Here is a 15,702-nt window from a genome sequence, read left to right on the forward strand (position 1 = left end):
TGAAGGCCGCAATCACATATATGCTGCGTGATATAGTTGGGGTAGGGGTCCCTCTCCTGGGGTAGATGGACAACTTTTTACACACAGCAGCCAGGAAACAGCACACCAGTCTAGGGTTTTCGTGCAAGCTGGTCAGAACCAGTTTTATTGTGCAATATAAACAACAAAATAAACAAAACATAAAAATAAATCCTAGCCCGTCTGGGCACTAACTAGAGAGGTTATTCCCTCTCTACAAGTGGCAGGGCCTACTGCCTTACCACAAACACAGCACTTTCAAATATCACAGTGTGTGTGAACAAACCTCAATGTCTGTTTACCCCAGGGTATGTGAGACACTGAACCAAAACCTAACACAGCTTATCTGAGCCACTTTCAGGTGTAACTACTAATCAGCCTGCTCTCAGACTGAAAGGCCCAACACCTGAAATGGCCTGTGGATATAGCCCTCCCTTCTCTTCTCACATCCACACCCCTAGGACCTATTATCCGGCTTTTACCAAAAGCTGACACTTCTGGTCTGTTTGGCATAACAGACTTTCACTGGGTTTTTATAACACACATGATCAGAATCTGGGAAACACATATATGCCATCTATGCCATCCCAGACTTCTCCAGTGCTTCTATCACATATCCCCCCCCTTTGTTTCAACCTGTGGAGCGGAACAACTGCAGCACCCAAACAATGAACATGCGACAAAGCACCTGCATTGGCCAGCTGGCTTCCTGGCCTGTGTTCGACTGTAAACTTAAAGTTCTGCAGTGCCAAGAACCACCTTGTTATTCTCCCATTTCTCACTTTGTTCTCTGACATCCATTTCAAAGGGGCATGGTCAGTGACCAGCCTGAACTTCGTTCCCATCAAGTAGTACCTGAGCATTTCTAATGCCCACTTTATGGCCAACGCTTCTTACTTGACCGTAGCATAGTTTCTCTCATGTACATTCAACTTCCTGCTTAAGTAACAAATAGGGTGTTCTTCATCTTCTTTACTCTGGGACAGGATCGCTCCCATTCCTACATCTGATGCATCAGTTTGCACAACAAACTCCCTGTCAAAATCAGGGGTCATCAGAACTGGTTGGTTACACAATGCAATTTTTAACCACTGAAAAGCCATCTCTGCTTCAGTACTCCATTTAACCATGACTTTCTGTTTGCCTTTGGTAAGGTCAGTCAGTGGGACTGCAATGGGGCAAAATTGGGTATAAATCTCCTATAATACCCAGTAATCCCTAGAAGGCTCTCACCTGCTTCTTATTCAGGCCAGTTTTGTATTGCCTCAATTTTATTAACTGTGGCTTTATCAAACCTCCGCTAATGGTGTATCCAAGATACTTTACTTCTTCCATCTCTAGGCAACATCCTTTTGGGTTGGCTGTCAAACCTGCCCTATAGATGGAGCCCAACACTGCTTGCACTCTGGGCAAGTGAGACTGCCAATCAGGACTATGAACAACCACACCATCTAGATAAGCAGTAGCATACTGTCTATGTGGCCTTAGAATTCTATCCATCACCCTTTGAAAGGTAGCCAGTGCCCCATATAACCCAAAGGGCAACATCTTGTATTGGAACAACCCTTCTGGTACAGAAAAGGCTGTCTTTTCTTTGGCATTCTCAGTTAACGGCACTTGCCAATAACCTTTGGTTAAGTCTAGAGTGGTTAAATACCTGGCTGTTCCTAGTTCTTGAATTAGTTCATCCACCCTAGGCATAGGGTAGGCATCGAACTTTGACACACTGTTCAATTTTCAGAAATTGTTGCAGAAATGCACACTCCCATCAGGCTTTGGAATAAGCACAATGGGACTTGACCACTCACTATGCGATTCTTCAATTACACCCAATTCCAAATTTTTTTTTATTTCTTTAGATAAAGATTCTCTTTGGGCTTCTAGTAATCTATAGGGCTTTAGGTTAACCTTAACCCCTGGGTTAGTGATTATGTCATGTTTAATGACTGTGGTTTTGCCTGGTTTATCTGAAAACAAAACCCTATTTCTGCTAAGAAATTCCTTAACTTCCCGCTGTTGAACTGCTGACAGGGTTTTAGCTACTGTCACTTTGGGAACCAAGGGCCCTGGGTTTACTGGAGGGGCCGGGATGGCTGACAGAGCTGCTCTATCCTTCCAAGGGTTTATAAGATTTACATGGTATATCTGTTCTGGCTTTCTTTTCCCAGGCTGGTAAACTTTATAATTAACCTCCCCCACTTTTAAATTTTCCTTGGCTTTTACCAGAGTAGGGCCATTTAACTGCTCCACGGCAAAACCTCTTTTCTGACTTTCAGATCAGGCAGATGACCAACTGGCTCAATAACACTTCCCACCTCAGTAGGAAGCACATCACTTGGTGAGCCACCATCATTCTCAGCATTCTCTGGTTCGCCAACCATGCTAGAAAAGGGAAACACCTCAGACTCTGAAGAAACTCCCTCTGCTACTGCATCAGTAACCTTCTCAAATGAGTTGGGGTTATTTACTTCTATAACAAATTGGCTTTCCCACCACTTCCAGAAGTGAGCAAAGTCTCTCCCCAATATTGCATCATACATCAAGCCATGCACCAAACCCACAGAGACTGTCGCAGAACCACATTGTGTTTCTATGTTCACCTCTGCAGTAACATAACAGCGAGTATCCCCATGTATGCCGGTCACACCAACAGTTTTTCCCTTATGCTTCAAGGGGCTCACCAGTTCAGCTTTCACAAGTGTAACCAGGCTACCAGAATCTAATAGAGCCTCTACTCGGTTGCCTTCTACAGTAACTATACACATTTGCTTATCTGTCCCAGCCTGTCGGTCAGCAGTACAGACTGGCTGTGCAAAGAAAGACATTCTGTGATTGACGTAAGCAGTATCACATTGCATTGGTTCAGAGGAAGTGAACAATTAGCAGAAATATGGCCAAAATCACCACATTGGAAACATTGAATCATACTATTATCAAGTCTATTACAGGGTAGGAACCTTCCTGGCCTGGCTGGCCTATCTCCAGGTTCCAAACCCTCAGTCTTAAGTACATTCCACTGCCCAGCACCCTTCTCCCCTGGAACAGTCTTACCAGTGATCATGGGAGATTGCCGTTGCGGAATTGGGGCTCGGTGAGGTGCACTCAACAGTTCCTCAGCCGCCACATACCTCTCCACCAGTTCAACCAATTGGTCTGCTGTTTTAGGGTCTGCATGGCTCACCCACTTGCACAGAGACCACAAATATCGATCCATAACGACCCTTTCCATGATCTCTGGTCCTGTTAGAGCCTCTGGCTGCAGCCATTTTGTGGTAATATGGACAAGGTCATGCATTTGCGAGCATGGAGGCTTTTCTGTTTGGAACTCCCAGCGGTGGACTCGTTGGGCGCAAACAAATACTGTGATTCCCAATCGAGTTAAGATTTCCTGTTTCAATTTAACATAGTCTTTCGCATCAGTCAGGCACAAGTCATAGTAGGCTTTCTGTGGTTCTCCAGACAGGAAGGGTGCCACAAGGCTTGCCCACTGCTCTTTAGGCCAATTCTCTCTTTCTGTGGTTCTTTCAAAGTCCGTAAGATACGCTTCCACATCATCATTCTGGGTCATCTTTTGCAGAAAGTGACTGGCTCGTATGGTGTGAGTGTGAGTTGGAAGAGCAAGGGAAGGATCTCCAGACCAGATTACTAGCTTTTGTACCACCTCTCATAAGGCTTCTTGCTGAGCTCTGTTAGTTTCCTGCTGAGCTCTGTTAGTTTCTTGCTGAGCTCTGGTAGCTTCTTGCTGAGCCCTGGTAACTTCTTGCTGAGACCTGGTGGCTTCTTGCTGAGCTTTGTTAGTTTCCTGCTGAGTTTTGTTATCCTGGAGCAAGGCCTTAACAATGTCCTCCATGTTGTCTTTAGGTGTAGGTTGGAAGTGGAATCTTGCTCCTCTAAGCATCTACCAACGCCACCTTCGTGGATTCCACAAAACACAGGTTGACATCCAAACAACAAATTGGTGTCTGTCTCTTTAAATTTTCAATGCAAAACTTTTCCTCTTGCTGTGTGTTTACCCGCATTCTCCACCACTTGTGATATAGTCGGGGTAGGGGGTCCCACTCCTGGGGTAGATGGACACCTCCTTACGCACAGCAGCCAGGGAACAGCACACCAGTCCAGGGTTTTTGTGCAAGCTGGTTGGAACCAGTTTTATTGTGCAATATAAACAACAAAATAAACAAAACATAAAAATAAATCCTAGCCCATCTGGGCACTAACTAGACAGGTTATTTACTCTCTACAAGTGGCAGGGCCTACTGCCTTACCACAAACACAGCACTTTCAAATATCACAGTGTCTCTGAACAAACCTCAGTGTCTGTTCTCCCCAGGGTATGTGAGACACTGAACCAAAACCTAACACAGCTTATCTGAGAATGAAAGAGAGTTACAAAATTCATTTCTCAGTCAGCTTGTTGGTCTACACAAACTAATTTTGTGTGAAAACAGAGAGGCACATATGTCATTCCTTAATGGTCTGGTGTCTAGGGTACACCAGTGGCGGAACTCCCGGAGACAATGGAGTCATTTGCCACTGAGCGCCAGCCCTGAAGGGGGCACCTGGCTCCATTGTCAACCGGCCATTCCGGGCACTGCTGAGGAGCTGCATGGAGAAGGAGCGCCATTGATTGGCATTCCACCTCCAGTGGAGTAACTAAGGAGGGTGCAAGGGGTGCGGTCGCACCCCCTGCACCCTCCATTTGCCGGGCGCCCGCTGAGTGTGTTACCAGTGAGCGCCTGGGTCCTTCTCTCCCCCTGGCGGTACCTGGAGGACGGAGCTCACTCCTGGGCTCTGGCTTCGTTGTTTTGTAGTAAATAATTTGTATACTGCACTTAACAGGCCAGTCTTGAGCTTTCTGCCATGTGTGGCCGCTATATTACCAAATGTATATATGTATCGATTCAAAGGGTGGGCCTGAATCACAGTTCTAGTAGTTGGGGTGCCTCGCCTATAGTATTTTAGAGAGCCTGACAGCACAACCTATTTTTCTATCCTCTGTATACACATTTAAATTGTTGAATGCATTAAGATCACGTTGTTAAAGGCTAATGCATATTTGTTCAATAATAAAAGAAGCACTTTAAACTAGGGGTGTGCAACGGCCACTTTTCGTGTTTTGGGTTTTGGTTTTGGATCTGGATCTTTCTTCGTGTTTTGGATCTGGACAGGTTTTGCCAAAACCACCCTTCCGTGTTTTGGGTTCTGGGTTTTGTGTTTTAGATCTGTATTTTTTTTAAAAAAAAGCATAAAAACAGCTAAAATCACAGAAATTGTGGGTTTTTCTGCTCCTATGCTATTATTAACCTCAATAACCTTAATTTCCACTAATTTCCAGTCTATTCTGAACACCTCACACCTCACAATAGTGTTTTTATGTCCAAAAGGTTGCACCGAGGTAGCTGGATGACTATGCTAAAAGATACGAGTGGGCGGCACAAACACGTGGCCCATCTAGGAGTGACTCTGCAGTGGCAGACAGGATGGCAGTTTGAAAAACTAGGCCCCAAACAGAACATAATGCAAAGAAAAAAAAGAGGTGCAAGATGGAATTGTCCTTGGGCCCTCCCACCCATCCTTATGTTGTATAAACAGGACATGCACACTTTAACAAACCAATCATTTCAGCGCCAGGGTCTGCCACTCGACTGTGGCTGAAATGATTGGTTCGTTTGGGCCCCCACAAAACAAGCTGGCAATTAATCTGTCCCTGCACAATGGCTCTACAGAGGCAAGATGTCATCCTCATCCTCCTCATCCATCGATTCCTCACCCTCTTCAGTGTTGTGTACATCCTCATCCCCACAGAGTATTAACTCGTCCCCGCTAGAATCCACCACCACAGGTCCCTCTGTACGTTCAGGAGGCTGGTCTCCCTGGAAGAGTTGATAATTCATTTTATGAACATCATCTTCTCCACATTTTGTGGAAGCAACCTCCTATGCCTTTTGCTGACAAGGTTCCCGGCTGCACTAAACACTCTTTCGGAGTGCACACTGGAGGGGGGGCAACTCAGGTAAAATAGAGCCGGTTTGTACAGGGGCCTCCAAATTGCCTCTTTTTCCTGCCAGTACATGTACGGACTGTCTGACATGCCTACTTGGATGCTGTCACCGATGTAATCCTTTAACAGACAGACGCGCGCTTGTCGCTGCTGCTTTGAGGTTGCAGGTGCTGCTACAGCCCACACAATTCACAAAGACAGAAAAAAAAAGAAGAATTTTTTTATTGTTTGTGGAGCACACTTTGAGGGTTACACCACCCTTTAACAGACAGACGCATGCTTGTCGCTGCTGCTTTAAGGATTCAGGTGCGGCTACAGCCCACACATTTCACAAAGACAGAAAAAAAAAGAAGAATTTTTTTATTGTTTGTGGAGCGCACTTTGAGGGTTACACCACCCTTTAACAGACAGATGCACGCTTGTCGCTGCTGCTTTGAGGATGCAGGTGCGGCTATAGCCCACACAATTCACAAAGACAGAAAAAAAAAGAAGAATTTTTTTATTGTTTGAGGAGCGCACTTTGAGGGTTACACCACCCTTTAACAGACAGACGCACGCTTGTCGCTGCTGCTTTGAGGATGCAGGTGGAATCTAGACGGGATTTGGAACCGGGGACACACTACCTCCATCAATTGTCTAAATCCCCCTGCACTAATGGCGGATACCGGACGCACGTCTAACACCAACATAGCAGTCAAGGCCTCAGTTATATGTTTTGCTTCAGGATGACTGCTGTCGTACTTCATCCTCCTCGCTAGGGACTGTTGGAGGGTCAATTGTTTAGTAAAATTAGTGGTGTTCCTACTTCCTCTCTGGGATGATGAACAACTAACAGCAGCAGCAACTGCACTAGGAGGAAGTGGTTCTTGATCTTTCCCTATTTTATTTTTACCGGAGAAAGTTTGGTCCTCCATTTATGTTATATTGATATATACGTGCGGCTAAGGCGCACACAAACACAGAAAATATTTTTTTATTTTTGCTGGAGAGTAGTGAACTTTGTGGGTTACACCACCCTTTAAGAAATGAGCCAGCCGGCCCTTTACTTATGGGACACAGGCGCATGCTTGGCGCTGCTCCTTTGTTGATGCACGTGCAGCCACAGTGCACACAATTCACAAACACAGAAAATATATATTTTTTTTGTTTGTAGTGCCCTTTGGGGGTTACAGCACCCTTTAGTGGTTAATCCAGCCGGCCCTTTATTTATGGGACACAGGCGCACGCTTGGCACTACTTTGTTGATGCACATGCGGCTACTGCGCACACAATTCACAAACACAAAAAAATATATTTTTTTATTTTGTTTGGAGTGCCCTTTGGGGGTTACAGCACCCTTTAGCAGTCAATCCAGCTGGCCATTTATTTATGGGACACAGGCGCACGCTTGGCACTACTTTGTTGATGCATTTGCGGCTACTGCGCACACAATTCACAAACACATAAAATTATATTTTATTATTTTGTTTGGAGTGCCCTTTGGGGGTTACAGCACACTATAGCAGTCAATCCAGCCGGCCCTTTATTTATGGGACACAGGTGCACGCTTGGCACTACTTTGTTGATGCACGTGCGGCTACTGCGCACACAATTCACAAACACAAAAAAATATATTTTTTTATTTTGTTTGGAGTGCCCTTTGGGGGTTACAGCACCCTTTAGTGGTCAATCCAGCCGGCCCTTTATTTATGGGACACAGGCGCACGCTTGCCACTACTTTGTTGATGCACTGCGGCTACTGCGCACAAAATTCACAAACACAAAAAAATATTTTTTTTTATTTTGTTTGGAGTGCCCTTTGGGGGTTACAGCACCCTTTAACGGACAAGCCTGCTGGCCTTTTACTTGTGGGACATAGGCGCACGCTTGGCGCTGCTCCTTTGTTGATGCACGTGTGGCTACTGCGCACACAATTCACAAACACAAAAAAATATATTTTTTTATTTTGTTTGGAGTGCCCTTTGGGGGTTACAGCACCCTTTAGCGGTCAATCCAGCCGGCCCTTTATTTATGGGACACAGGCGCACGCTTGGCACTACTTTGTTGATGCACTGCGGCTACTGCGCACAAAATTCACAAACACAAAAAAATATATATTTTTATTTTGTTTGGAGTGCCCTTTGGGGGTTACAGCACCCTTTAAAGGACAAGCCAGCCGGCCTTTTACTTATGGGACACAGGCGCATGCTTGGCGCTGCTCCTTTGTTGATGCACGTGCAGCCACAGTGCACACAAATCACAAACACAGAAAAAAAATATATTTTTTTGCACTTGGGTGGAGCACCCCTGATGGACAGAGCACCCCCTGGACAACACTACAGCACCCCTTTAGGACTGGGACACTGCACAGGACTTTGGAGTGGACACAGCCCCTATGGACAACTGACTGCACAACACAGCCCAGCCAGCCCCTATGGACATTGGAGGAGTTTGCAAGCTTGCAAGCGGGTCGATGGTGCCCTAATGCGCATGCGCACGATGGTGAGAGCTCCGTCGTGCGCATACGCGAGACCCACATAGCGACAGCCAAGCTGTCGCTATGGGTCTCGCACCAAAGGGGGCGTGCTGTTGATAGTGATTGACAGCACACCCCCTTTGGTGGGCGTGCCGGGGGCGTTGCTGCCCAGACGGAGGCGTTCCCATGGGAACGCCTTCCATCTGGAGCCGGCCCCACTGACATCACTAGTGATGTCAGTGGGAGTGCTTTTGGCTCTGATAGAGCCAAAAGCACTCCTGGGCTTTGTGGCAGCGAGACCCTTCCGCAGGGTCTCGTCGCAAGCCCGATGGTCGCGATGGTCTTGACCATCGCGACCATCATCATGGACGCTAGCTATGCGAGCGTCCAAGAGGCCGCTCCATTTTAAGGTAGGAGGGCCCTGATTCAGAGCGTGAGCTCTGGTCAGAGCGTCCGGCTTTGAATCAGGCCCACAGCCCCTATGGACAACAGCAGTACAGCACAACACAGCCAGCCCCTATGGATTTTGGAGGAGTGGACACAGCTCCTATGGACAACAGCAGCACAGCGCAGCACAGCACAGCACAATACTACACTGCACTACACTATACTACACTACACAGCCCAGCCAGCCCTAACTCCCACCCTCCCTCTTCACTGTCCACAGCCGAGTGAGAAAATGGTGCCGACGCGGGTACCTTATATAGAATCCAAAACCCGCGAGACCCGGAAGGCGGGATGATGACGTTTTACCTCGATTTCAGATCCGAGTCAGGCGGGAAAAGTCGAGCCTGAATCGGATCGGCCTCGGATCGGGGGGCCCGAATCCACTCACCCCTAATATATATATATATATATTTATATGTATACTGTATATAGATAGATAGATAGATAGATACGCACTACATATATTCACATATACATAAATATATATATATATACACACATATACATTATACATTATATATATATATATATATATATTATATACTACAAATATTCATATACATACATATATATATATATATGCACACTACATATATTCACATATACATGCATATATAAATATATATACTATATATAGTCACATATACATACATAAATATTATATATATATATATATATATACAGTATATATATATATATATATATACACATGCATATTTATTTATCAAAATCTTTTCAGTGCCTGCATAGTGCTACACATATGTGATCAGCAGCAGCCAGGAGTACTGAGCCTGCCTTACACCTCTCTGGTGGATCAGACACTCTCCTGGCATTCCCGGAGCTCAGGATCTTCTGCTCATACTGACAGGTTGACACAGGCTGCCTGCTTCTTCACAGCGCAGAGTGTACCTATGCGTTGTGACGTTACACGCCATGGAGGAGGCGCAGACACGGGGGCACTCACTGTGCATAAGTGGTGAAGGGAGGGCTAGAGAAGCCTTCCACTGCGCCTCCATAGTGCCAGCATAAAAATAAACAGATGCCTCTCTTTGATCCCCCGCGGGCATGAAGGGGGTGGGGGCGTCTCGGCCCGCGTTCGACGGAGGGTGGGGCCTCGGGTTGCCACTGTCAGACTGCTGAAGCAGGAAAAATATTTTTTCCTGTCTACAGCAGCACAGCACATGCTGATGAAGGGCCTATTTTGATACGCGGCCTGGACCTGAAGCTCCACCGCCCCATTGTTAATCCGGCCCTGAGTCCTAGTGTTCCGCTTAATTTCAGGTTGCTACCTTATCCTTGCTGCTAAACAGCTTCCATGCCTGACAAACCTTTGCCTACCACCCATCACAAATCTTTGCTTGTTCAGCATTGCTGATGGTCTATTATCACTTTTCTATCTACATTCACCTTTGCTTCTGTCTACTCCTAGTCCCTGGCATTTCATTTTATTGCTTGGCAAACCCTGATGCTACATTTATTTTAAACCTACTGTTTCTACAACTTATACCAGGTTACAGCTGTGCAGCGAGAGCCAAATGTCACCATTATTCTGCTATGGAATTCCCGTTAAGTTACATACAGGATTTCTGAAGTCAAAACAAATATTAAAAGAAAATAATGTAAATATATCTAACAACAGTATAAAGCAGCATACTGGTGTACAGAATGTATACATTTATGATACACTTGAACTTCATAAAAAATGGAAAAATAAAGACCAGTTGTAGTAAGGCAGTCAGAGCCATAGTAGGGCAATAGTGCACCATGGGCTGGTCCTGCCTCCCATACATGACATCACAACCTCACAAAGAGGGCTGGACCACTGCCGGGAGCTCAGCGTCCTAAGACTGTACAGGGTAGCTTTCTGGTGGATCAATGGTGCGCCATTGCAAGTATCCCCATGCCAAATACAGGTGCCATGGGGCAGCTTTGCCTTGCACTTTGGGTGGCTTCACCATTCGATCACCTCTTTCAGCTTTGAAGGCAATTTGTCAAATAACACTGAGGTACCACTGAATAAAGCACTCGAAAGCTAGCATAAGCATTGAGAGTAGATAAGCACCCTGTTTTTTATTGTAGCAGTACTGGTTAGAACTGGGTTTTGGTCGCAGTCACGTTATTGGTATTTGTATTGAGTCAATCAAAGTTTGACAGCCTATCAGAGACCTCTATAGGAGGGCTCTGTTTAGAGATATTAGGTCATGGGGAGGAGTCAGCTTCCTCTTTTCCAGTTGTGATCGTCTGGATAAGTACCTCAGTGTCACCCTGAAAACACCTAATTGTCTTTGTATTATATCGCTTCCTGCTTTCCTGCTTATTCATAATATAGCCCTTTACTCTCTGTCTTTTTCAACCTATCCTCAAACCTCCATTCATTTCCACCCTCCCCTCCTTTCTCCATTTTACATTGCTTTGCTCCCCCCCTGCTCTTTTATACTCCCCCCTCCTCTCTTCCCACTGTTCCCTTTTGTGCTCAGCTCCGTTTTATTCACCTCCCCCCCCTCCATTTTAGTGTCCTCCGGGCCGGTGGAACCCGCCTCACCTAGAGCGCTTGTTAGTGCACCCGCTCCTTCGCCATCCAGCCTGCAGGCATGACTGGCTCGAGCGGGTGCTTCATCGGGCCCCTCCCGCTCACCAGCTGCTTCCATTAGGCCGGGCAGCGCGGTGTCCTCAGACACGGCACTAAGCCCTGCTCCCCAAGTAGTGGGCGCCATTTTAGGTGGCCTGACCCCGCATAGGCCACAAATATTGGCCTCCACTGCTCCAGGAGTGGGAAGGGCTTTGATGCTGACCCCTGCTGATGTGCAGGGGTCAGCTACTTGCCAGCCCGGCTGGGATGAATTCTCCACCAATGATCCACATTTTTGCTGTTGACAGACATCATAGTGCCTCAAACCGCAACACCCCATTAATTACGCAGTTTTCATACCCAGGTTTAGCCCCATTACCACCTATCACCAGCGTTCCCATCAGCGGTTTGGCCCGCCATAATTTTTCAATAAGTGCCACGCCGCCCGTTATGCATTGGTCCCCATATTTTGGCCAGGGTTCTAGCCAGCAGACACTTCCGCCTGTCCTTCCTGTTTTTTCCCAGCAATTTATTAACCCTCAATTGCCCCATGCTCTGGGCCATTATGTTCCGCAGGCGCTGCACCCTTCTTTTGGTCAGCAGTTTCATTCCACCTCGGCCGTATATAACCCTTACCCGCAATTTATCCAGCAGGTGCCCAGGGACATTTTACAGCCGAATCCCACCCTCCAACCCCCCTTGCCTCTGGTCCCACCACCTGCCAAGGCCTCCCACCCCTCCGGACCCCTCTCAATTCAGCCACATGCCCCCCTGCCTGCTCGAGCCGGAACTCCCCCCTGTTGCAGTTTCAGTTTCAACATTGTCCGTTACTAATGTTGATGTTCTTAGTTCACAGAACATCATGTCACAAGCGACTTTGGCTCCAGCTACCACTGTCATGGAGGACATTCCGGCGTTGTCGATTCAAGATGGAGCGGGTGCATCTCACAGCACGGGACAGGAATCGGTTTCCACAGTCGGGGCGGCTACCCCACCGATGTCTGGAGCAGGTGAGATAACTTTGCCTCATAACAATGCCACATCATCACATCCTGAAGACTCATCTGACTCCTCTAGCTCAAGCGAAAAACCGCACAAGCTCATGCGTTATTTTGTTCAGAAGTTAAAAGGGAAGCGTAAGAGCCCAAATAGATCCCGTAGTTCAGCGGGTAGCTCTGTTCCGGATGCATCGGGCGATGCCGTGCATTGCTCTAATACTGCTATTTTGTGGGGGGTTAGATCTAAAATTAAAGAGCGTATTAGGAAAGGCAAGTACGTGGACATGATGATAAAAAAGCCTTAGACCTGGCTAAATTGGCTGGAGCGGCTGCCGAAGAAGCTCGGCGCAGCTACGATAATTGGGTTTCGGGTATATACATATTTGCGGCCTGTTATACAGAAACTAGGCCTGCCGAATTTTTGAATATTCTCAAGTATTTGCATCTTGTGCATAGCATGCAACTGTCTGCTGGGCATAATGTATGGCGTCAGTACGATGAGGTTTTTCGCAAGAAACAGCATGGCCATAAGATCTTTAGTTTCAAGTTCAAGGATGTAGAAGTTTGGTTAGAGGTCACCCATCAGAATAAGCCCACCACTGTTATTCCCGTTGGGCGTAAACAGCCCTTTGTTGCCCGCCCAGGATTTAACACAGCAGGAAAGGGTAAATGCTTTGCTTTTAATAACGGGCAATGTGGCAGAGGCACAAGCTGCCGTTTTAAACACGTCTGCCTGTCGTGCAGGGGTGCTCATGCAGCCAAAGATTGTAAACGTACAAGTGGACAGGCGGCTGGACAGGGCGAGCAGCTTAGCTCTAAGTAGAGCCTTTTCCCCAATTAAAATAGAGGTTCTAGAGTCTTGGTTGGGTCGCTATCCTCTTAAGGAGGAAACGGCCTTTTTGTTACGAGGTTTTATTGAAGGTTTTCATTTGCCAGTTGTTCGTCCAGTTTTTGTTTTGGCCAAAAGGAACCTTAAATCGGCCAGGGATTACCCAGTTATTGTGAGGGAGAAAATAGCGGCGGAGGTGGATGCAGGCCACATGGCTGGCCCTTTTCCATCTCCTCCCTTAGTCGATATGTGCTTTTCCCCTTGGGAGTTGTTCCTAAAAAGGAGGCTGGTAAATTCCTTTTGATCCAACACCTGTCCTATCCGGAAGGGGGGTCCGTGAACGACGCTCTAGATCCGGATGATTGCAGCATCGCATATCAATCTTTTGAGGATGCCCTCCGGTTGGTACAGGAATTCGGTTCGGGAGCCCTATTGGCGAATATTGACATAGAGTCCGCTTTCAGGCTACTTCCTTTGCATCCTGATTCTTTTAAATACATGGGTTTCAAGTTCGATGTGTCATATTTTGTGAATAAGTGTTTGCCAATGGGATGCTCCATTTCCTGTTCCTTTTTCGAATGTTTCAGCTTTTCCTACAGTGGTGCGTTCAGGCGGGTTCAGGTCAGTCGGGCATAGCCCATTATTTAGATGACTTGTTATTGGTTGGGCCAGCTGATAGTGCCATTTGCAGCGAACTACTTTTTTCGGTGCAGGCTCTTTTTTGCATTTTGGGTGTGCCCATTGCTGCGAAAAAGATGGAAGGGTCGACCACAGTGTTGTCCTTTTTGGGTATCAAAATCGATACCAGGTTGGGTTTATGTCGGTTGCCCAGCGATAAAGTTACTAGCTACGTGAGCATCTAGGGCTTTGCCTTTCCGCTAAAAAGATTTCCTTAAAGCATTTGCAATCGTTACTCGGCCTGTTTAATTTCTCTTGCCAAGTTATTCCTATGGGCAGGGTGTTTTGTCGTAGGTTAGAGAGGGCAACAGCAGGCGTAAAAAAGGCGCACCATTTGATTCGTTTGAATAGTGAGCTCAAGCAGGACATGCACTTATGGTACACTTTTTTACAGGATTTCAACGGGGTTCGGATTTGGTTTCCCAAACCAGTGGCCAACTCCAAACTCCAGCTTTATATGGATGCATCTGGTGCTTTGGGTTTTGGGGCCTTTTTTGAGGGTCAGTGGTGCGCGGAAGCTTGGCCGCAAGATTGGCGAGCTGCCGGTTTTATAAGCAATATGCTCCTCCTCGAATTGTTCCCAATTGTAGTAGCTGTAGAGATCTTGGCGGCGCAGCTTAGTAATCGTAGTATAAATTTCTGGTGCGACAACCTGGGGGTGGTTCAGGCCATTAACAACCAGAGTACCGTTTGTCCTCAAGCTCTCAGTTTGCTTAGACATTTAACATTATTATGTATGGTAAAGAACATTGATTTTAAGGCTAGGCACGTTTCGGGAGTTGAAGAGATAGCGGATGCTTTATCTCGTTTCCAATGGTCCAGGTTTAGAACATTGGCACCCGCAGCCAGCGATCATGGTTTACCTTGTCCTGCTCATGTCTGGCAGATCATCAGGCCGGCTTCGGCGGACTCACTCTGAAAGCATTGGCACCGGGTACCTTAAGGTCCTATACGGCGGCGTGGAACTCCTGGCTGGCTTTCATTTACAAAGTAGATCAGGGTAAGAGTGTTGAAAATACCATGTTGCAATTAGGCCAGTAGATACCAGTTTGTTAAAGAATCTCGTTGTTGCGGTGGCAGGTGTGGCCCTCGGAGATAATGAGGCGTTGTTGTTCAGTTTGGCGTTCGTTTTGGCATTTTTCGGGGCGCTGCATGTGGCAGAGCTGGCGGCTGCTAGTAAGAATCTCAGTTTAAACAGAGATTTTGTTGGATAATATGATTATAAAATCGGACTCGAGTTTGCTGAAAATTCAGAGATCAAAGACCGACCAATTAGGTAGGGGACATTGGTTGTCAATTCCTCAGCATCCAGACCCGAGCATATGCCCCGTAGCCATAGCTAAGCATTACAATCAGCAACGTCCGCGAGGGGGGTTGCAATGGCTGATGCATGAGGACCTTTCACCGCTCTCGCGTTTTCAGTTCACAGCGATTTTTAAGCGTTGTTTGATAACCCTTGATTTGCCAGTAGAACATTATGGCACGCACTTTTTCAGGATTGGTGCAGCCACTTGTGCAGCAGCAGCGGGTTCTTCCAGTGATGCAATCAAGCGATTGGGCCAGTGGAAGTCTTCCGCGTATAAAAGTTATATTAGAGGTGACAAGCTGCATAAATAGATAGCGCTCATGCGAGTTTGTTTTTTGGGAAACCCAGTGCGTTACGCTACCCGCCGCTAGGGGGGATTGGCATTCTTTTCACCTTTTGCC

Source organism: Taudactylus pleione, unplaced genomic scaffold (assembly GCF_031769625.1).
Source record: "Taudactylus pleione unplaced genomic scaffold, aTauple2 ptg000366l, whole genome shotgun sequence".
In the NCBI taxonomy this organism is placed as follows: Eukaryota; Metazoa; Chordata; class Amphibia; order Anura; family Myobatrachidae; genus Taudactylus; species Taudactylus pleione.